Source organism: Panulirus ornatus, chromosome 17, assembly GCF_036320965.1.
Source record: "Panulirus ornatus isolate Po-2019 chromosome 17, ASM3632096v1, whole genome shotgun sequence".
NCBI lineage: Eukaryota > Metazoa > Arthropoda > Malacostraca > Decapoda > Palinuridae > Panulirus > Panulirus ornatus.
The window spans coordinates 35,283,851-35,306,729 of record NC_092240.1 but is presented as its reverse complement, the minus strand read 5'-3'; the positions used below and the strand labels follow the sequence as shown (position 1 = coordinate 35,306,729).

The 22,879-nt window shown below is 40.6% G+C and overlaps 1 protein-coding gene across 2 annotated transcripts in view; it reads left to right on the top strand.

Moving 5' to 3' along the window:
* LOC139754679 (uncharacterized) overlaps positions 1-14,564 on the top strand; it is a 327,464-nt gene extending 312,900 nt beyond the window's left edge. For both annotated transcript variants that reach the window (XM_071672228.1, XM_071672229.1), the window contains one exon: positions 11,114-14,564. The gene's annotated coding sequence lies outside the window, so the exon portion shown is untranslated. The remainder of the gene's footprint in view (positions 1-11,113) is intronic.
* Positions 14,565-22,879: the final 8,315 nt, after the last annotated feature.

Here is a 22,879-nt window from a genome sequence, read left to right as displayed (position 1 = left end):
CCTTTGCATTCAAATCACCCATCACTATAACCCGGTCTCGTGCATCAAAACCAGTAACACACTCATTCAGCTGCTCCCAAAACACTTGCCTCTCATGATCTTTCTTCTTATGCTCAGGTGCATATGCACCAATAATCACCCATCTCTCTTCATCAACTTTCAGTTTTACCCATATGTATATATATATATATATATATATATATATATATATATATATATATATTATCCCTGGGGATAGGGGAGAAAGAATACTTCCCACGTATTCCCTGCGTGTCGTAGAAGGCGACTAAAAGGGGAGGGAGCGGGTGGCTGGAAATCCTCCCCTCTCGTTTTTTTTTTAATTTTCCAAAAGAAGGAACAGAGAAGGGGGCCAGGTGAGGATATTCCCTCTAAGGCCCAGTCCTCTGTTCTTAACGCTACCTTGCTGATGCGGGAAATGGCGAATAGTATGAAAGAAAAGAAAAGAAAATATATATATATATTATCCCTAGGGATAGGGGATTAAGAAAACTTCCCACGTATTCCCTGCGTGTCGCAGAAGGTGACTAAAAGGGGAGGGAGCGGGGGGCTGGAAATCCTCTCCTCTCTTTTTTTTTTTTTTTAATTTTCCAAAAGAAGGAACAGAGGGGGCCAGGTGAGGATATTCCAAAAAAGGCCCAGTCCTCTGTTCTTAACGCTACCTTGCTAACGCGGGAAATGGCGAATAGTTTAAAAGTAGAAAGAAGAATATATATATATATATATATATATATATATATATATATATATATATATATATATATATATATATATATATATGATACAGCGCTGGTGGCTGATTCATGTGAGAAACTGCAGAAGCTGGTGACTGAGTTTGGTAAAGTGTGTGAAAGAAGAAAGTTAAGAGTAAATGTGAATAAGAGCAAGGTTATTAGGTACAGTAGGGTTGAGGGTCAAGTCAATTGGGAGGTGAGTTTGAATGGAGAAAAACTGGAGGAAGTAAAGTGTTTTAGATATCTGGGAGTGGATCTGGCAGCGGATGGAACCATGGAAGTGGAAGTGGATCATAGGATGGGGGAGGCGCGAAAATTCTGGGAGCCTTGAATAATGTTTGGAAGTCGAGAACATTATCTCGGAAAGCAAAAATGGGTATGTTTGAAGGAATAGTGGTTCCAACAATGTTGTATGGTTGCGAGGCGTGGGCTCTGGATAGAGTGGTGCGCAGGAGGATGGATGTGCTGGAAATGAGATGTTTGAGGACAATGTGTGGTGTGAGGTGGTTTGATCGAGTAAGTAACGTAAGGGTAAGAGAGATGTGTGGAAATAAAAAGAGCGTGGTTGAGAGAGCAGAAGAGGGTGTTTTGAAATGGTTTGGGCACATGGAGAGAATGAGTGAGGAAAGATTGACCAAGAGGATATATGTCTCGGAGGTGGAGGGAACGAGGAGAAGAGGGAGACCAAATTGGAGGTGGAAAGATGGAGTGAAAAAGATTTTGTGTGATCGGGGCCTGAACATGCAGGAGGGTGAAAGGAGGGCAAGGAATAGAGTGAATTGGAGCGATGTGGTATACCGGGGTTGACGTGCTGTCAGTGGATTGAATCAGGGCATGTGAAGTGTCTGGGGTAAACCATGGAAAGCTGTGTAGGTATGTATATTTGCGTGTGTGGACGTATGTATATACATGTGTATGGGGGTGGGTTGGGCCATTTCTTTCGTCTGTTTCCTTGCGCTACCTCGCAAACGCGGGAGACAGCGGCAAAAATATATATATATATATATATATATGGTTTGATCGAGTAAGTAATGTAAGGGTAAGAGAGATGTGTGGAAATAAAAAGAGTGTGGTTGAGAGAGCAGAAGAGGGTGTTTTGAAATGGTTTGGTCACATGGAGAGAATGAGTGAGGAAAGATTGATAAAGAGGATATATGTGTCAGAGGTGGAGGGAACGAGGAGAAGTGGGAGACCAAATTTTAGGTGGAAAGATGGAGTGAAAAAGATTTTGAGTGATCGGGGCCTGAACATGCAGGAGGGTGAAAGGCGTGCAAGGAATAGAGTGAATTGGAACGATGTGGTATACCGGGGTCGACGTGCTGTCAATGGATTGAACCAGGGCATGTGAAGCGTCTGGGGTAAACCATGGAAAGTTGTGTGGGGCCTGGATGTGGAAAGGGAGCTGTGGTTTCGGTGTATTATTACATGACAGCTAGAGACTGAGTGTGAACGAATGGGGCCTTTGGTGTCTTTTCCTAGCGCTACCTCGCACACATGAGGGGGGAGGGGGTTGTTATTCCATGTGTGGCGGGGTGGCGATGGGAACAAATAAAGGCAGACAGTATGAATTATGTACATGTGTATATATGTATATATCTGTGTGCGTATATATATGTGTACATTGAGATGTATAGGTATGTATATTTGTGTGTGTGGACGTGTATGTATATACATGTGTATGTGGGCGGGTTGGGCCGTTCTTTCGTCTGTTTCCTTGCGCTACCTCGCTAACACAGGAGACAGCGACAAAGCAAAATAAATAAATAAAATATATATATATATATATATATATATATATATATATATATATTTCTTTTTCTTTCATACTATTCGCCATTTCCCGCATTAGCGAGATAGCGTTTGAGAACAGAGGACTGGGCCCTTGAGGGTATATCCTCACCTGGGCCCCTTCTCTGTTCCCCTTCTCTTTTGGAAAATTAAAAAAAAAAGAGAGGGGAGGATTTCCAGCCCCCCGCTCCCTCCCCTTTTAGTCGCCTTCTACGACACGCAAGGAATACGTGGGAAGTATTCTTTCTCCCCTATCCCCAGGGATATATATATATATATATATATATATATATATATATATATATATATATATATATATATATATATATATATATATAATGGATTTGTATGTAGCATTTATGGATCTGGAGAAGGCATATGATAGAGTTGATAGAGATGCTCTGTGGAAGGTATTAAGAATATATGGTGTGGGAGGCAAGTTGTTAGAAGCAGTGAAAAGTTTTTATCGAGGATGTAAGGCATGTGTACGTGTAGGAAGAGAGGAAAGTGATTGGTTCTCAGTGAATGTAGGTTTGCGGCAGGGGTGTGTGATGTCTCCATGGTTGTTTAATTTGTTTATGGATGGGGTTCTTAGGGAGGTGAATGCAAGAGTTTTGGAAAGAGGGGCAAGTATGAAGTCTGTTGGGGATGAGAGAGCTTGGGAAGTGAGTCAGTTCTTGTTCGCTGATGATACAGCGCTGGTGGCTGATTCATGTGAGAAACTGCAGAAGCTGGTGACTGAGTTTGGTAAAGTGTGTGAAAGAAGAAAGTTAAAAGTAAATGTGAATAAGAGCAAGGTTATTAGGTACAGTAGGGTTGACGGTCAAGTCATTTGGGAGGTGAGTTTGAATGGAGAAAAACTGGAGGAAGGAAAAAAAAATATATATATATATATATATATATATATATATATATATATATTTATATATTTTTTTTCTTTTTGCTTTGTCGCTGTCTCCCGCGTTTGCGAGGTAGCACAAGGAAACAGACGAAAGAAATGGCCCAACCTACCCCCATACACATGTATATACATACGTCCACACACGCCAAATATACATACCTACACAGCTTTCCATGGTTTACCCCAGACGCTTCACATGCCCCGATTCAATCCACTGACAGCACGTCAACCCCGGTATACCACATCGCTCCAATTCACTCTATTCCTTGCCCTCCTTTCACCCTCCTGCATGTTCAGGCCCCGATCACACAAAATCTTTTTCACTCCATCTTTCCACCTCCAATTTGGTCTCCCTCTTCTCCTTGCTCCCTCCACCTCCGACACATATATCCTCTTGGTCAATCTTTCCTCACTCATCCTCTCCATGTGCCCAAACCACTTCAAAACATCTCTCTTACCCTTACGTTACTCACTCGATCAAACCACCTCACACCACACATTGTTCTCAAACATCTCATTTCCAGCACATCCATCCTCCTGCGCACAACTCTATCCATAGCCCACGCCTCGCAACCATACAACATTGTTGGAACCACTATTCCTTCAAACATACCCATTTTTCTTTCCGAGATAATGTTCTCGACTTCCACACATTCTTCAAGGCCCCCAGAATTTTCGCCCCCTCCCCCACCCTATGATCCACTTCCACTTCCATGGTTCCATCCGCTGCCAGATCCACTCCCAGATATCTAAAACACTTCACTTCCTCCAGTTTTTCTCCATTCAAACTCACCTCCCAATTGACTTGACCCTCAACCCTACTGTACCTAATAACCTTGCTCTTATTCACATTTACTCTTAACTTTCTTCTTTCACACACTTTACCAAACTCAGTCACCAGCTTCTGCAGTTTCTCACATGAATCAGCCACCAGCGCTGTATCATCAGCGAACAACAACTGACTCACTTCCCAAGCTCTCTCATCCCCAACAGACTTCATACTTGCCCCTCTTTCCAAAACTCTTGCATTCACCTCCCTAAGAACCCCATCCATAAACAAATTAAACAACCATGGAGACATCACACACCCCTGCCGCAAACCTACATTCACTGAGAACCAATCACTTTCTTCTCTTCCTACACGTACACATGCCTTACATCCTCGATAAAAACTTTTCACTGCTTCTAACAACTTTCCTCCCACACCATATATTCTTAATACCTTCCACAGAGCATCTCTATCAACTCTATCATATGCCTTCTCCAGATCCATAAATGCTACATACAAATCCATTTGCTTTTCTAAGTATTTCTCACATACATTCTTCAAAGCAAACACCTGATCCACACATCCTCTACCACTTCTGAAACCACACTGCTCTTCCCCAATCTGATGCTCTGCACATGCCTTCACCCTCTCAATCAATACCCTCCCATATAATTTACCAGGAATACTCAACAAACTTATACCTCCGTAATTTGAGCACTCACTCTTATCCCCTTTGCCTTTGTACAATGGCACTATGCACGCATTCCGCCAATCCTCAGGCACCTCACCATGAGTCATACATACATTAAATAACCTTACCAACCAGTCAACAATACAGTCACCCCCTTTTTTAATAAATTCCACTGCAGTACCATCCAAACCTGCTGCCCTGCCGGCTTTCATCTTCCGCAAAGCTTTCACTACCTCTTCTCTGTTTACCAAATCATTTTCCCTAACCCTCTCACTTTGCACACCACCTCGACCAAAACACCCTATATCTGCCACTCTATCATCAAACACATTCAGCAAACCTGCAAAATACTCACTCCATCTCCTTCTCACATCACCACTACTTGTTATCACCTCCCCATTTGCGCCCTTCACTGAAGTTCCCATTTGCTCCCTTGTCTTACGCACTTTATTTACCTCCTTCCAGAACATCTTTTTATTCTCCCTAAAATTTAATGATACTCTCTCACCCCAACTCTCATTTGCCCTTTTTTTCACCTCTTGCACCTTTCTCTTGACCTCCTGTCTCTTTCTTTTATACATCTCCCACTCAATTGCATTTTTTCCCTGCAAAAATCGTCCAAATGCCTCTCTCTTCTCTTCCACTAATACTCTTACTTCTTCATCCCACCACTCACTACCCTTTCTAATCAACCCACCTCCCACTCTTCTCATGCCACAAGCATCTTTTGCGCAATCCATCACTGATTCCCTAAATACATCCCATTCCTCCCCCACTCCCCTTGCTTCCATTGTTCTCACCTTTTTCCATTCTGTACTCAGTCTCTCCTGGTACTTCCTCACACAGGTCTCCTTCTCAAGCTCACTTACTCTCACCACCCTCTTCACCCCAACATTCACTCTTCTTTTCTGAAAACCCATACAAATCTTCACCTTAGCCTCCACAAGATAATGATCAGACATCCCTCCAGTTGCACCTCTCAGCACATTAACATCCAAAAGTCTCTCTTTCGCACGCCTGTCAATTAACACGTAATCCAATAACGCTCTCTGGCCATCTCTCCTACTTACATAAGTATACTTATGTATATCTCGCTTTTTAAACCAGGTATTCCCAATCATCAGTCCTTTTTCAGCACATAAATCTACAAGCTCTTCACCATTTCCATTTACAACACTGAACACCCCATGTATACCAATTATTCCCTCAACTGCCACATTACTCACCTTTGCATTCAAATCACCCATCACTATAACCCGGTCTCGTGCATCAAAACCACTAACACACTCATTCAGCTGCTCCCAAAACACTTGCCTCTCTTGATCTTTCTTCTCATGCCCAGGTGCATATGCACCAATAATCACCCACCTCTCTCCATCAACTTTCAGTTTTACCCATATTAATCGAGAATTTACTTTCTTACACTCTTATCACATACTCCCACAACTCCTGTTTCAGGAGTATTGCTACTCCTTCCCTTGCTCTTGTCCTCTCACTAACCCCTGACTTTACTCCCCAGACATTCCCAAACCACTCTTCCCCTTTACCCTTGAGCTTCGTTTCACTCAGAGCCAAAACATCCAGGTTCCTTTCCTCAAACATACTACCTATCTCTCCTTTTTTCACATCTTGGTTACATCCACACACATTTAGGCACCCCACTCTGAGCCTTCGAGGAGGATGAGCACTCCCCGCGTGACTCCTTCTTCTGTTTCCCATTTTAGAAAGTTAATACAAGGAGGGGAGGATTTCTGGCCCCCCGCTCCCGTCCCCTCTAGTCGCTTTCTACGACACGCGAGGAATACGTGGGAAGTATTCTTTCACCCCTATCCCCAGGGATAATATACACATATATATACATATACACATACACACACATACACATACATACGCACATATACACACACACACACACATACATATATATACATATGAAAAATGTAAGAAACAATTTAGAAAACTGAAACTTCTAGCTTGAAATGAATAAAAAAAATTAATGTCACATAATGGTTCAACCTCTGGCTATGGAAAAAAGGAAATGTATAATTTATTTACACAAACGTCAATAGCAGTTCTCATCAATTTAACCACTGTATCAATAATAATAATAATAATATATATTTTTTTTTTTCATACTATTCGCCATTTCCCGCGATAGCGAGGTAGCGTTAAGAACAGAGGACTGGGCCTTTGAGGGAATATCCTCACCTGGCCCCCTTCTCTGTTCCTTCTTTTGGAAAATTAAAAAAAAACGAGAGGGGAGGATTTCCAGCCCCCCGCTCCCTTCCCTTTTAGTCGCCTTCTACGACACGCAGGGAATACGTGGGAAGTATTCTTTCTCCCCTATCCCCAGGGATAAAAATATATATATATATATATTATTATTAATAATAATGGCCCAACCCCCCCCCCCATACACATGTATATACATACGTCCACACACGCAAATATACATACCTACACAGCTTTCCATGGTTTACCCCAGTCGCTTCACATGCCTTGATTCACTCCACTGACAGCACGTCAACCCCGGTATACCACATCGCTCCAATTCACTCTATTCCTTGCCCTCCTTTCACCCTCCTGCATGTTCAGGCCCCGATCACACAAAATCTTTTTCACTCCATCTTTCCACCTCCAATTTGGTCTCCCTCTTCTCCTCGTTCCCTCCACCTCCGACACATATATTCTCTTGGTCAATCTTTCCTCACTCATTCTCTCCATGTGCCCGAACCATTTCAAAACACCCTCTTCTGCTCTCTCAACCACGCTCTTTTTATTTCCACACATCTCTCTTACCCTTACGTTACTTACTCGATCAAACCACATCACACCACACATTGTCCTCAAACATCTCATTTCCAGCACATCCATCCTCCTGCGCACAACTCTATCCATAGCCCACGCCTCGCAACCATACAACATTGTTGGAACCACTATTCCTTCAAACATACCCATTTTTGCTTTCCGAGATAATGTTCTCGACTTCCACACATTCTTCAAGGCTCCCAGAATTTTCGCCCCCTCCCCCACCCTATGATCCACTTCCGCTTCCATGGTTCCATCCGCTGCCAGATCCACTCCCAGATATCTAAAACACTTCACTTCCTCCAGTTTTTCTCCATTCAAACTCACCTCCTAATTGACTTGACCCTCAACCCTACTGTACCTAATAACCTTGCTCTTATTCACATTTACTCTTAACTTTCTTCTTTCACACACTTTACCAAACTCAGTCACCAGCTTCTGCAGTTTCTCACATGAATCAGCCACCAGCGCTGTATCATCAGCGAACAAGAACTGACTCACTTCCCAAGCTCTCTCATCCCCAACAGACTTCATACTTGCCCCTCTTTCCAAAACTCTTGCATTCACCTCCCTAAGAACCCCATCCATAAACAAATTAAACAACCATGGAGACATCACACACCCCTGCCGCAAACCTACATTCACTGAGAACCAATCACTTTCCTCTCTTCCTACACGTACACATGCCTTACATCCTCGATAAAAACTCTTCACTGCTTCTAACACACCATATATTCTTAATACCTTCCACAGAGCATCTCTATCAACTCTATCATATGCCTTCTCCAGATCCATAAATGCTACATACAAATCCATTTGCTTTTCTAAGTATTTCTCACATACATTCTTCAAAGCAAACACCTGATCCACACATCCTCTACCACTTCTGAATCCACACTGCTCTTCCCGAATCTGATGCTCTGTACATGCCTTCACCCTCTCAATCAATATCCTCCCATATAATTTACCAGGAATACTCAACAAACTTATACCTCTAATTTGAGCACTCACTCTTATCCCCTTTGCCTTTGTACAATGGCACTATGCACGCACTCCGCCAACCCTCAGGCACCTCACCATGAGTCATACATACATTAAATAACCTTACCAACCAGTCAACAATACAGTCACCCCCTTTTTTAATAAATTCCACTGCAATACCATCCAAACCTGCTGCCTTGCCAGCTTTCATCTTCCGCAAAGCTTTTACTACCTCTTCTCTGTTTACCAAATCATTTTCCCTAACCCTCTCACTTTGCACACCACCTCGACCAAAACACCCTATATCTGCCACTCTATCATCAAACACATTCAACAAACCTTCAAAATACTCACTCCATCTCCTTCTCACATCACCACTACTTGTTATCACCTCCCCATTTGCACCCTTCACTGAAGTTCCCATTTGCTCCCTTGTCTTACGCACTTTATTTACCTCCTTCCAGAACATCTTTTTATTCTCCCTAAAATTTAATGATACTCTCTCACCCCAACTCTCATTTGCCCTTTTTTTCACCCCCTTGCACCTTTCTCTTGACCTCCTGTCTCTTTCTTTTATACATCTCCCACTCAATTTCATTTTTTCCCTGCAAAAATCGTCCAAATGCCTCTCTCTTCTCTTTCACTAATACTCTTACTTCTTCATCCCACCACTCACTACCCTTTCTAATCAACCCACCTCCCACTCTTCTCATGCCACAAGCATCTTTTGCACAATCCATCACTGATTCCCTAAATACATCCCATTCCTCCCCCACTCCCCTTACTTCCATTGTTCTTCCATGTGGAAGATTCATGATCATAGAACTGCGTTAAGATTAGATATATATATATATATATATATATATATATATATATATATATATTATTATATTTATTATTTTACTTTGTCACTGTCTTCCGCGTTAGCAAGGTAGCGCAAGGAAACAGACAAAAGAATGGCCCAACCCACCCACATACACATGTATATACCTACACGTCCACATATGTAAATATACATACCTATACATCTCAATGTATACATATATATACACACACACACATATATATAAATGCACATGTACATAATTCATACTGTCTGCCTTTATTCATTCCCATCGCCACCCCGCCACATATGAAATAACAACCCCCTCTCCCCGCATGTGCGCGAGGTAGCACTAGGAAAAGACAACAAAGGCCACATTTGTTCACACTCAGTCTCTAGCTGTCATGTAATAATGCGCCGAAACCACAGCCCCCTTACCACATCCAGGCCCCACAAAACTTTCCATGGTTTACCCCAGACGCTTCACATGCCCTGGTTCAATCCATTGACAGCACATTGACCCCGGTATACCACATCGTTCCAATTCACTCTATTCCTTGCATGCCTTTCACCCTCTTGCATGTTTAGGCCCCGATCACCCAAAATCTTTTTCACTCCATCTTTCCACCTCCATTTTGGTCTCCCACTTCTCCTCGTTCCCTCCACCTCTGACATATATATATCCTCTTTGTCAATCTTTCCTCACTCATTCTCTCCATGTGACCAAACCATTTCGAAACACCCTCTTCTGTGTGAGCCAATATGGCATTCTTTGTTTCCCAAGTTAGTGAGATAGCACCAAGAAACAGACAAAGAATGGCCCATCCACTCATATACACATATACATACATAAATGCCCACATACACACAGATACATAAATATACATATCATCATATACATATACATACATGTACATATATACACATGTACATATTCATACTTGTTTGCCTTCATTCCCATCACTACCCTGCCCCACAAGAAACAGTATCACTACACACCACTTCAGCGAGGTTGCACCAGGAAAACAGACAGAAAGTCCACATTCGTTCACGCTCAGTCTCTAGCCGTCGTGGGTAATTAAACTTTTATATGATGGCCCTAAGGCAAAGTAAGATAATATTGTAATTAGTAAAAATGTTTCTGCCTAACAGTATACATCTATTTTTATTTTATGCATAACATTGAAACAGCCTGTGTTTTATGCATTTTTCCCAGTAACATAATGAAACTGTACTTATTGAACTTTGTATTATATGAGTGTATTTAAATCACTTGTTGTTTGAACTGTTGATAATGAGAATATTATTATTATCATTATAAGTATTAATATTATTATTATTATTATTATTATTATTATTATTATTATGCTTGCTTTTTTTCTTATCAGGTTTTACATTTCAGTTCAAGGATCTTTGATTTTGATTAGTTGCCCGTTACAGTCATAAAATTTTGTTATGACCTTTAAAAGCTCTCCTTTGTTTTTTCTGAGCTCTTGCCTCACAAGTGTTATAATTGTGTTAAAAAAGTATGATTGTAGTGTAATTACAGTGATATAAAATGTAAAAACAAAATATTACAGGATAGTTTAATGTATTTCAGAAAGATGATATCAGCAGTGGATGTTCTCCAGAGCATCGTTGTGTTAAGTGTGACCGCAGGTTCATGACTGCAGCAGCATTAATATCACATGACAAATTCTGCTCTCTTCTGCAAATGAGACCCGACATCCTTCCAGAGAATCCTCTAAATCCTCGACTACGTTCAGAGACTCCAGAGAAAAAGATAGCAATACAAATCAGAAAGGACTATAAGAAAACGATGATTCCTCATAATCCAAATATACTCAACCACTATGAGGAAAATAAACAAAATCAGATTTCATTCAAGGTACCTGACATCCCAAAAGAACAAGAAAAAGAGAATCATCGTAAAATTGAAATGATGATGAGTGAATTCTGTAATATGACGCGCTTAACATGTATTCCGTGTGAGAAGCGATATCAGACAATCACAACACTAAAACGTCATGCCTCCCAGCATTTCAACTGGACACGCTATGCTTGCAGATTGTGTAAGTTTAGGAGCTACCATAGGTATGAAACTATTCGTCACTGCATCAGTGATCATAAAGCTAATGAGAATTCTGTTGGAAGCATGATATTGGATGATGAAAGTTTTGGCCCTCTGAGATATATTTTAACTAGTGAAGATGACACTTCCATCTCATCAGATGCTGATGATCCAGAAAATCATGGGTCACTTTTAAAAAACACCTCAGAATCACATGGTAAAGTCTCTACTGGCCACTTTACTGATACTCAGAATTCCAGAGAAGAAGCTGAGGGAGTAGAAAAAAACATCAAACCACCCCCAGGGCTTGAGGAATTTGTTAGTAAATCACATGCCAAAGAGAATATTTCCAGTGAAGTAACAGTACTAACAGCCAAAGAAAAAAATGTAGAAACAACTGATTTGGTAAAAGTCGGAAATGTCTCAGGTGATACTAAAATTCAGAACACAGAAGATAATGAGAAAGTTCCTGAAACTAGAGATATTTTGAAAAGTTTGCCTTCGGGTGAATATACGGGTGCTAAACCAAATCCTTCCACTGAAATTATTAGATCAGTATCAGAAAATTTCATTAATTATTCAGACTATAATACAGCCACAGCTTTGACCTCTGGTTTGCAAAATGTAAGTAACTTTAATTCAGAGCACTCATGTGAAGGTACTCTAGAACTAGACAAAAGAGAGTGTATACAAACTTCAGGTGCTAGTTCTGAAACTAATTTAAGTGTATCTGATAGAATCAGTGAAAATAGTAATACTGTTAGTGATTCTAAAAGTGTGAAAGGCAATCAAGGTATCTTCAAGCAGTATCCTCTCAGGGGCCAAATGGATTCTATAGGTCATGGATTTCAGATTTCTGATGATCCAGATGAGGCGAAATCTGAGAGACCTCAAAGATTACGACGCAGTGTAGAACAAAAAGACTTCATTTATGACATCAAACGTTCAGGATTTCAGAAGCCTGAGACTGATAGCAGTAAACGTAATAGCATACCCAAAAAAGGAGAACACAAATCAGATGACAAACCTATGACTCGGAGAAGGAATACATTCCCAAGATCTGATATGCCAGCAAAGAAGATAAAGATAACCAGTGTTTGCTCTCCTCTTAGAGGATGTAATGGAACAACATCAGAACTACAAAACAAGAAAGCTCTTTCTCAGTCAGGTTCTCCCAACAAGGGGAAAGGAAGAAACAGTCAGCTAGCAGTCACAAGAATCAAAGACATCAGTTCTTCACACCATCTTACCCAAACTCAAGAGCAGTATATAAAGCCAGTAATGCAGAGTAAGACTGGTAATGATGCTATTGTTTCTGAAAAACTGAAAGATGGTGACCTTTTGTTTATGTGCAAAACAGACAGTAGTCATAATATTGAAAATGTGTCACAAATCAAAGGTGCTACTACAGAAAAGTTAGATTTGGAAGGATTAGAATACAAACCAAGCTTTGTTTCTGAGAAAATGGAGAACAGCAGTTTAGAGCTTGGCTGTCAGAAAAAGTTGGAAGATACTCTCATATTAAAGACCAAAGAAGACAGCCAAATCACTCCATATGTATTTGAGAATGGTAAAGTTCAAACAGATGGTGACAGTGATAAAGATGAGGTAGATCAGAAGAGTAGGACAGTCCTTGAGATTGGTAATGGAAATGATCCAGTGTGGGAGAAAGGAAAAGGAGAAAAAACTATCGAAGATACTAATCCAAAAGAGCAGAAGGCAGTTCTATAGACCATTTTCATCTCATTTAATTATGACAGTTTTTAAGTTATGAAGGGTCCCTCAGTCCTTACATACAAGCTTTTCAAAACATGCTTTATCATTATATCATAAAAAAATATTTATTTTGATGTTCATAAAGGTTCATAGTGTCGTATTTCACCTTTGATATCATTGATGTCAAAGATTGATATCTTTAATTATTTTCACCGAATTTACATTTTTGCATGCTTTAAATTTTTGTACTCGCACTTTTTTCCTTCTGTAATTTGTTCAATAAGTTTGCATGACTTGTAAATATGAACAGCGTAATGCTGTTACTGTATGCTTTAACTATGTAAAAATTTCAGCAGAACAAATTTATTTTCTGACTACTGTGATGTAAACTATGTGCATGAGTCCTTGGTGGAGACCTTTTTGTGGCACATTTTAAACAGCCAAAGATGTTCATTAGGTAAATTTTCCATAGTCGAAAAGTAATCTTTTATTACAGGCACAATGTCAAATACCCAGAATGTTTAGGACATGAACTTTGTTAAATTTTTATATCATCAATTTTATGAGTGTATTAAAGAAATTGAGTAAGATTTGTCAAGGCCATCACACCAATACAATAGTATGCATTTCCTATGCTGTTTTATATAACCATTAATGTAGAATATTTGCATTTTCATGCACTGTCTTCTCAGATTATCATTAAACTTTTTTCCCATAATAAGGGAGTAAAAGATGTGAAACAATTAAACAAACTCCTAGGTTCTTAGTGTTCTGAGTGTTGACAAGTCTGAGGCAGGAAAAGTGGTGGGCAGTGCATACATAAGATACTTGACAAGATTTTTGCAGAACTAAATTTTCTGGATTTTTGATATTGCTCTTGTTATTCTGTAAACAATGTACAATATTTGTAAGGTGTCTCCACTTAGTCAAATTAATCCATGCCATATTTTTTGCATGAAGCAAAAACCTGTGATTAGGATAGCATGTAGTTATGCATATCCACATACTAAAAATGTTTGGGTGAACATGTACATAATTTTGTGTTTTTGCAAAGATTTACTATTTTGATAGGGCTTTCTCATATTTTTTTAGAATTATGTATTCTTGTGGATATAAAGGTAATTTTTTTTATTGAACAGTGGGTATTTGTTATTATTGGAATTTTAATCCATGCCTACAAGTACAATTTGTGTGAATTTTTGTATATATAATGACTCTGTATATGGAACCGAAGACTACAATAATTAAAATTACTTCAACAGATTATTGTACCGTACATTATCTAAATTACCTGGTACTGATATTTGAAGAGGTTTTGTATCATGAGCCCATAATATCAAAATAGCTGTGAGAATTTAAGAAGCAAAGATAGATATCTTGAAACTGATATATGATATGGAGAGTGGAGTGAGAGACAATAAGAAACTGAAGGAAAATACAGCTGTGTGTAGGATGAGGCTCACAAAGTCAGAAGAATGAATATTAAGGAAGTATGAAGATATGGAATGGATTGAATAGAAAAAAAAGTGAAAATATTTTGGGTAGATAATTAGAGGCAGAAGGTAAGGTTGAGGGACAGTATAGCAGAATGTCAGAGGAATGTATAGAAGGCTGTATGGTAATAGGCTAAGGTTATGACTGCAAAATTTTCATCAAACTCATCACTTGGTAATGGGGAAAGGTCTACAAGACACTGAGATCTGCATCCATTGTAGGGACATATCTAATATGTTTGAACAGCAGAAAGAATCAAGCGAGGTTTTGTCCTCAAAGGCTTCAGCTGGTTTAACGAATGTGCTTTGATGTAACCAGAAGAAATGATTGACAGTTGTAATGTTTAATTAGAGAAACCTTGATGTTCTGGCTTTGAGTGACACTTAGCTGTAGAAGTTGAGTGTTATGGGGTAAACTATAGGGTTAGTGTTAGAGTGAGAGTGAAGGAGGGAATGGATTGTCTGATAAAGGAGCTGCATGAATGTGTTAGAGCGTAAGGAAGTTTATTCAAGACTGATGTGGGTTAGAATGAAAGCAGATTATAAGAGGTGGGTGATTGTCTGTGCTGGTAGTGAGAAGAGTGAAAAAAAGATCTTTGGGAAGAGCAGTTTAGATGTGAGGGATCACATCTTTGTGCAAGAGGATTGATTGCAACAGTGGGTGATGTGGCAGTTGAAAATATGACTGGAGGACATGAGGTCCCTGGTGTCAATGAAAATATGGGCAAAATTTGTTGAGTTGTTTGACGAAAGAGGAAAAAGGGAGTGCACAGATAAATGAGTAGGTTGGGTTGTGGTCAATGGACATGACTGCTTTATGCACTAATTTGCAGGCATGCAAAGAGAAGTTTTTGGATGTGAATTTGCTGAAAGGAAAATGTGGTAAACCGTCTTATCCTGGTGGAGGTTTGTGGAAATTTATAGTTTTAGGAAAACATGAAACTACATGGGAAAAAATGGTGAAAGTGAGTGAGGTTGAAAAATAGTCATGGCAGCAGAGATAATGAGTGAAGAATAGCATAGGATGAGGGTATATGAAACAAGAAGAATGGAATAAACTTGGAGAAGCATTGCTTCTATGTATGGGTGAAGAGTATGAGAAGTTAACATAAGAAAATGGGTAGTGAATAACAGGATGAGGAAGTTAAATTGCTACAGAAAAAGAAAAGGGACGTGTGTGGAAGTTATCTTTAGGGAAGGTATGCTAGTGATCGGAAAAGAGGATAGAGTTCAAGAGAATGGCAGGAGTGTTGATAAAGATGTCAACTGAGAGGTGGGGTGAGAGCTTTAATGAAATTTGGAGAGGACAGTTTATGGAAGGGTTTTAGAGCAAGAGATAGGTCTATGGTGTGCTCAGGATTTACATAACTACCCTCAAGTACCTAAGATTTTCCCAAAAAGGCAGTGATTACATGTAGCACTCACCACATGTCTTGCTTGTTGAATTATGTTGTTTCTCTTTGCTGCCATAAGTGTCGGTGTGAAGCTCATCAGGGAATTGTCTAAACCACATATGTACTTTCCTTATGAAAGTCTGCAACTGATCCATGCACGTTTCTTATCCATCTTGGCATGGCATTGAATAGTCTTTCCAACTAATTTATTGTGCTCTCATATTTTTGTCAGATATATTTTGGACGTTTATGTACATACATGTGGATTGGGCCATTCTTTCGTCTGTTTCCTTGCTCTACCTCGCTAACGCGGGAGACATCAACAAAGTATAGTAATATATTTTGGATATATCCCCATACATTATTCAAGACTATAGAAAAACTGGAGGAAGTAAAGTGTTGTAAATATCTGGGAGTGGATCTGGCAGCGGATGGAACCATGGAAGCGGAAGTGAATCATAGGGTGGGGGAGGGGGCGAAAATCCTGGGAGCCTTGAAGAATGTGTGGAAGTCGAGAACATTATCTTGGAAAGCAAAAATGGGTATGTTTGAAGGAATAGTGGTTCCAACAATGTTGTATGGTTGCGAGGCGTGGGCTATGGATAGAGTTGTGCGCAGGAGCGTGGATGTGCTGGAAATGAGATGTCTGAGGACAATGTGTGGTGTGAGGTGGTTTGATCGAGTAAGTAATGTAAGGGTAAGAGAGATGTGTGGAAATAAAAATAGCGTGGTTGAGAGAGCAGAAGAGGGTGTTTTGAAATGGTTTGGGCACATGGAGAGAATGAGTGAGGAAAGATTGACCAAGAGGATATATGTGTCGGAGGTGGAGGGAACGAGGAGAAGTGGGAGACCAAAATGGAGGAGGAAAGATGGAGTGAAAAAGATTTTGAGTGATCGGGGCCTGAACATGCAGGAGGGAGAAAGGCGGGCAAGGAATAGAGTGAACTGGATCGATGTGGTACACACTTTACTTCCTCCAGTTTTTCTCCATTCAAACTTACCTCCCAATTGACTTGACCCTCAACCCTACTGTACCTAATAACCTTGCTCTTATTCACATTTACTCTTAACTTTCTTCTTTCACACACTTTACCAAACTCAGTCACCAGCTTCTGCAGTTTCTCACATGAATCAGCCACCAGCGCTGTATCATCAGCGAACAACAACTGACTCACTTCCCAAGCTCTCTCATCCACAACAGACTTCATACTTGCCCCTCTTTCCAAAACTCTTGCATTCACCTCCCTAACAACCCCATCCATAAACAAATTAAACAACCATGGAGACATCACGCACCCCTGCCGCAAACCTACATTCACTGAGAACCAATCACTTTCCTCTCTTCCTACACGTACACATGCCTTACATACTCGATAAAAACTTTTCACTGCTTCTAACAACTTGCCTCCCACATCATATATTCTTAATACCTTTTTTTTTTATCTTTTTTTGCTTTGTCGCTGTCTCCCGCGTTTGCGAGGTAGCGCAAGGAAACAGACGAAAGAAATGGCCCAACCCACCCCCATACACATGTATATACATACTTCCACACACGCAAATATACATACCTACACAGCTTTCCATGGTTTACCCCAGACGCTTCACATGCCCCGATTCAATCCACTGACAGCACGTCAACCCCGGTATACCACATCGCTCCAATTCACTCTATTCCTTGCCCTCCTTTCACCCTCCTGCATGTTCAGGCCCCGATCACACAAAATCTTTTTCACTCCATCTTTCCACCTCCAATTTGGTCTCCCTCTTCTCCTCGTCCCCTCCACCTCCGACACATATATCCTCTTGGTCAATCTTTCCTCACTCATTCTCTCCATGTGCCCAAACCATTTTAAAACACCCTCTTCTGCTCTCTCAACCACGCTCTTTTTATTTCCACACATCTCTCTTACCCTTACATTACTCACTCGATCAAACCACCTCACACCACACATTGTCCTCAAACATCTCATTTCCAGCACATCCATCCTCCTGCGCACAACTCTATCCATAGCCCACGCCTCGCAACCATACAACATTGTTGGAACCACTATTCCTTCAAACATACCCATTTTTGCTTTCCGAGATAATGTTCTCGACTTCCACACATTCTTCAAGGCTCCCAGAATTTTCGCCCCCTCCCCCACCCTATGATCCACTTCCGCTTCCATGGTTCCATCCGCTGCCAGATCCACTCCCAGATATCTAAAACACTTCACTTCCTCCGGTTTTTCTCCATTCAAACTCACCTCCCAATTGACTTGACCCTCAACCCTACTGTACCTAATAACCTTGCTCTTATTCACATTTACTCTTAACTTTCTTCTTTCACACACTTTACCAGACTCAGTCACCAGCTTCTGCAGTTTCTCACATGAATCAGCCACCAGCGCTGTATCATCACCGAACAACAACTGACTCACTTCCCAAGCTCTCTCATCCCCAACAGACTTCATACTTGCCCCTCTTTCCAAAACTCTTGCATTCACCTCCCTAACAACCCCATCCATAAACAAATTAAACAACCATGGAGACATCACACACCCCTGCCGCAAACCTACATTCACTGAGAACCAATCACTTTCCTCTCTTCCTACACGTACACATGCCTTACATCCTCGATAAAAACTTTTCACTGCTAACAACTTGCCTCCCACACCATATATTCTTAATACCTTCCACAGAGCATCTCTATCAACTCTATCATATGCCTTCTCCAGATCCATAAATGCTACATACAAATCCATTTGCTTTTCTAAGTATTTCTCACATACATTCTTCAAAGCAAACACCTGATCCACACATCCTCTACCACTTCTGAAACCACACTGCTCTTCCCCAATCTGATGCTCTGTACATGCCTTCACTCTCTCAATCAATACCCTCCCATATAATTTACCAGGAATACTCAACAAACTTATACCTCTGTAATATGAGCACTCACTCTTATCCCCTTTGCCTTTGTACAATGGCACTATGCACGCATTCCGCCAATCCTCAGGCACCTCACCATGAGTCATACATACGTTATATAACCTTACCAACCAGTCAACAATACAGTCACCCCCTTTTTTAATAGATTCCACTGCAATACCATCCAAACCTGCTGCCTTGCCGGCTTTCATCTTCCGCAAAGCTTTTACTACCTCTTCTCTGTTTACCAAATCATTTTCCTTAACCCTCTCACTTTGCATACCACCTCGACCAAAACACCCTATATCTGCCACTCTATCATCAAACACATTCAACAAACCTTCAAAATACTCAAGCCATCTCCTTCTCACATCACTACGACTTGTTATCACTTCCCCATTAGCACCCTTCACTGAAGTTCCCATTTGCTCCCTTGTCTTACACACTTTATTTACCTCCTTCCAGAACATCTTTTTATTCTCCCTGACATTTAATGATACTCTCTCACCCCAACTCTCATTTGCCCTCTTTTTCACCTCTTGCACCTTTCTCTTGACCTCCTGTCTCTTTCTTTTATACATCTCCCACGCAATTGCATTTTTTCCTTGCAAAAATCGTCCAAATGCCTCTCTCTTCTCTTTCACTAATAATCTTACTACTTCATCCCACCACTCACTACCCTTTCTAATCAACCCACCTGCCACGCTTCTCATGCCACAAGCATCTTTTGCGCAATCCATCACTGATTCCCTAAATACATCCCATTCCTCCCCCACTCCCCTTACTTCCATTGTTCTCACCTTTTTCCCTTCTGTACTCAGTCTCTCCTGGTACCTCCTCACACAAGTCTCCTTCCCAAGCTCACTTACTCTCACCACCCTCTTCACCCCAACATTCACTCTTCTTTTCTGAAAACCCATACAAATCTTCACCTTAGCCTCCACAAGATAATGATCAGACATCCCTCCAGTTGCACCTCTCAGCACATTAACATCCAAAAGTCTCTCTTTCGCGCGTCTGTCAATTAACACGTAATTCAATAACGCTCTCTGGCCATCTCTCCTACTTACATACGTATACTTATATATATATATATATATATATATATATATATATATATATATATATATATATATATATATATATATATATATGTGTGTGTGTGTGTGTGTGTGTATAAATATCCCCAAATCCCCCAACGATGACTTGGGGTTAAAGGACATCTTGCTTCACTAAGATCGTCATGGTACGCTAGGAGCTCCAGGTATGTGTAACGAGGATCTGTCTTACCGGGAAGTGGGTGGAAGACAAGAGCCACCTGCAGAAGGGCCAGGAAACTGTGAAGAACCATAACAAAAGTTACGAATGTGGGACAACGTTAGATAGGCATGTGTACAAATTATGGTCGGTTCCTAACATAAGTCCAAAGCAACCATATGGGTCTGGTGTAAACCTTGGAGGTAGAACCAGGGAGTTATTGGACTTCCAAAACAGTTATAAATCTGCAGGCGAATATACACGAACGAACACGCTGGCCGCTCCAGGGAAGGGAACGTTGAAAAAAACAGTGGTACTTGCCAATGGTTTTTTTTTTTTTTTTTTTTTTTTTTAGCAACTAGTCCCTACACGCAACTTCTGTTCGTTCTGAACAAGGACTTAGGACAACCTGTATCATATATTGAGAACAAGGTACCTGGCCCGTACGTGTTATTCTCAGTGAACTTATGTTTAAAGAATTTACAGGTTTAGCCCCAGCTCGAAGCTGCCCTCTCCCGCAGAAAATCACGTTACAGTGTTGAGGTATGGAATTAGTGGAATACACGCATCACACCGTGACAAGGTTAGGTGAATTTTATCTGTAAGTAGCTCCCAAGGTTTCTAGTTCTGTGACAAAATTAAGTTTTTATAAGACGAACCCCTCCACCTCCATAGTCTAAATATTGGAAAATCTTTGGGTATCGTGTGTCAGCCAAGGTATATATAGAGAAAACCCAAAAGTACGGGGCTTTTGACGAGTTAACGTCCGTCCTGAGATTCCACAACCCATGATAGAAGCTGTGCTGCCACTCCGCTAACTCACATTGTTCTGGCTGAGAAACAAGAGCTAACATATGAACAGTGAAGCGGGGAGGGAGGAAAACGTTGAGGTGAATACGCGTGTTCGAAACCACTTTCCGGTAGTTAAAAACATCACAGTCTATTAAACAATAGACTGAAAGAATCATCTCCACTACATGAATTTTACAAGTTGAAAATAAACAAACGTAAACAGTTATAGTGACAATGATTTTCGACTTACCGGAACTTCTGCGGTTAAGGTGGGGTTCTGCCATGGAACAAGGAGGAAGTGTACGGCGGGACCTGACGTCATCTATAGCTTCCCAGCTATGTCTTGTAGCGCTGCATGTTTAGTGTAACTACTGTGGTGCAGGAGTGCTGATGTCAAGTGATTATGACGTTGACTGCACGTGAAAGGACCTTCATGAAGAGGATTGCGGCCCTAAGGTAATTGGAGGACATGTAGGAAGATATAGAAGACAGCTGGAGAGCGAGAGAGAACTGCTCCATGGGAAAACAGTTTTAAGTGGTCTCTCTGACTTTGACATGACGATCGGCTGTGAAATTGGACATCCACCTTTTGTCATTGTTGTGGTGGATGGTGCCAAGTACTCTTTGTGTGAAGGATGTGTTGTGGGAGAATTGAATATTTTGATGTCTAATGTCACAACTACTGTGAGTGGGGGAGTGGGTTAAATTACTCAGGACGGCCTCAGAGGGGAATTTTATCAAGGGGTACAAAGTTTCTTTCGGAGCCCCCTCCCTTCTCCATTAGGCATCCTGTATTTATCCACAACGGTTTTATTCCATGACCTGTAAAGCCAAAAAGGGTACGATGAAACATGAAAGAGGACTGGAATGGTGCACTCTGCTGAATTTCTGCATTTGAGGGCTTATGTTTCTATACTCCCTCCATGATATATATATATATATATATATATATATATATATATATATATATATATATATATATATTATGTTATGTTGTATTACATATATTTAGTCTGCCGCGTTAGCAAGGTAGCGCAAGGAAATAGACGAAAGAATGGGATAACCCACCCACATACGCAGTATATAAATAAACGCCCACACACGCAAATATACGTACTTATATATTTCATGGTATACATACATACAATCATATATATATATATATATATATATATATATATATATATATATATATATATATATATATATATATATATATATTTATGTATGGAGTTGTTAGGGAGATGAATGCAAGAGTTGTGGATGAGAAGGCTCGAGAAGTGAGTCAGTTGTTCGCTTATGATACAGCGCTAGTGGTTGATTCGGGTGAGAAACTGCAGAAGCTGGTGATTGAGTTTGGTACAGTGTGTGAAAGAAGAAAGCTGAGAGTAATTGTGAATTAGAGCAAGGTTATTAGGTACATAGGGTTGAGGGAAAAGTCAACTGGGAGGTAAGTTAGATTGGAGAAAAACTGGAGGAAGTGAAGTGTTTTAGATATCTGGGAGTGGATTTGGCAGCGGATGGAACCATGAAAGCGGAAGTGAGTCACAGGTTGGGGAGGGGGCGAAGGTTCTGGTAATGTGTCTGTAGAATGTGTGGAAGGCGAGCACATTATCTCGGAAAGCAAAAATGGATATGTTTTAAGGAATAGTGGTTCCAACAATGTTATATGGTTGCGAGGCGTGGGCTATAGATAGGGTTGTTCGGAAGAGGGTGGATGTGTTGGAAATGAG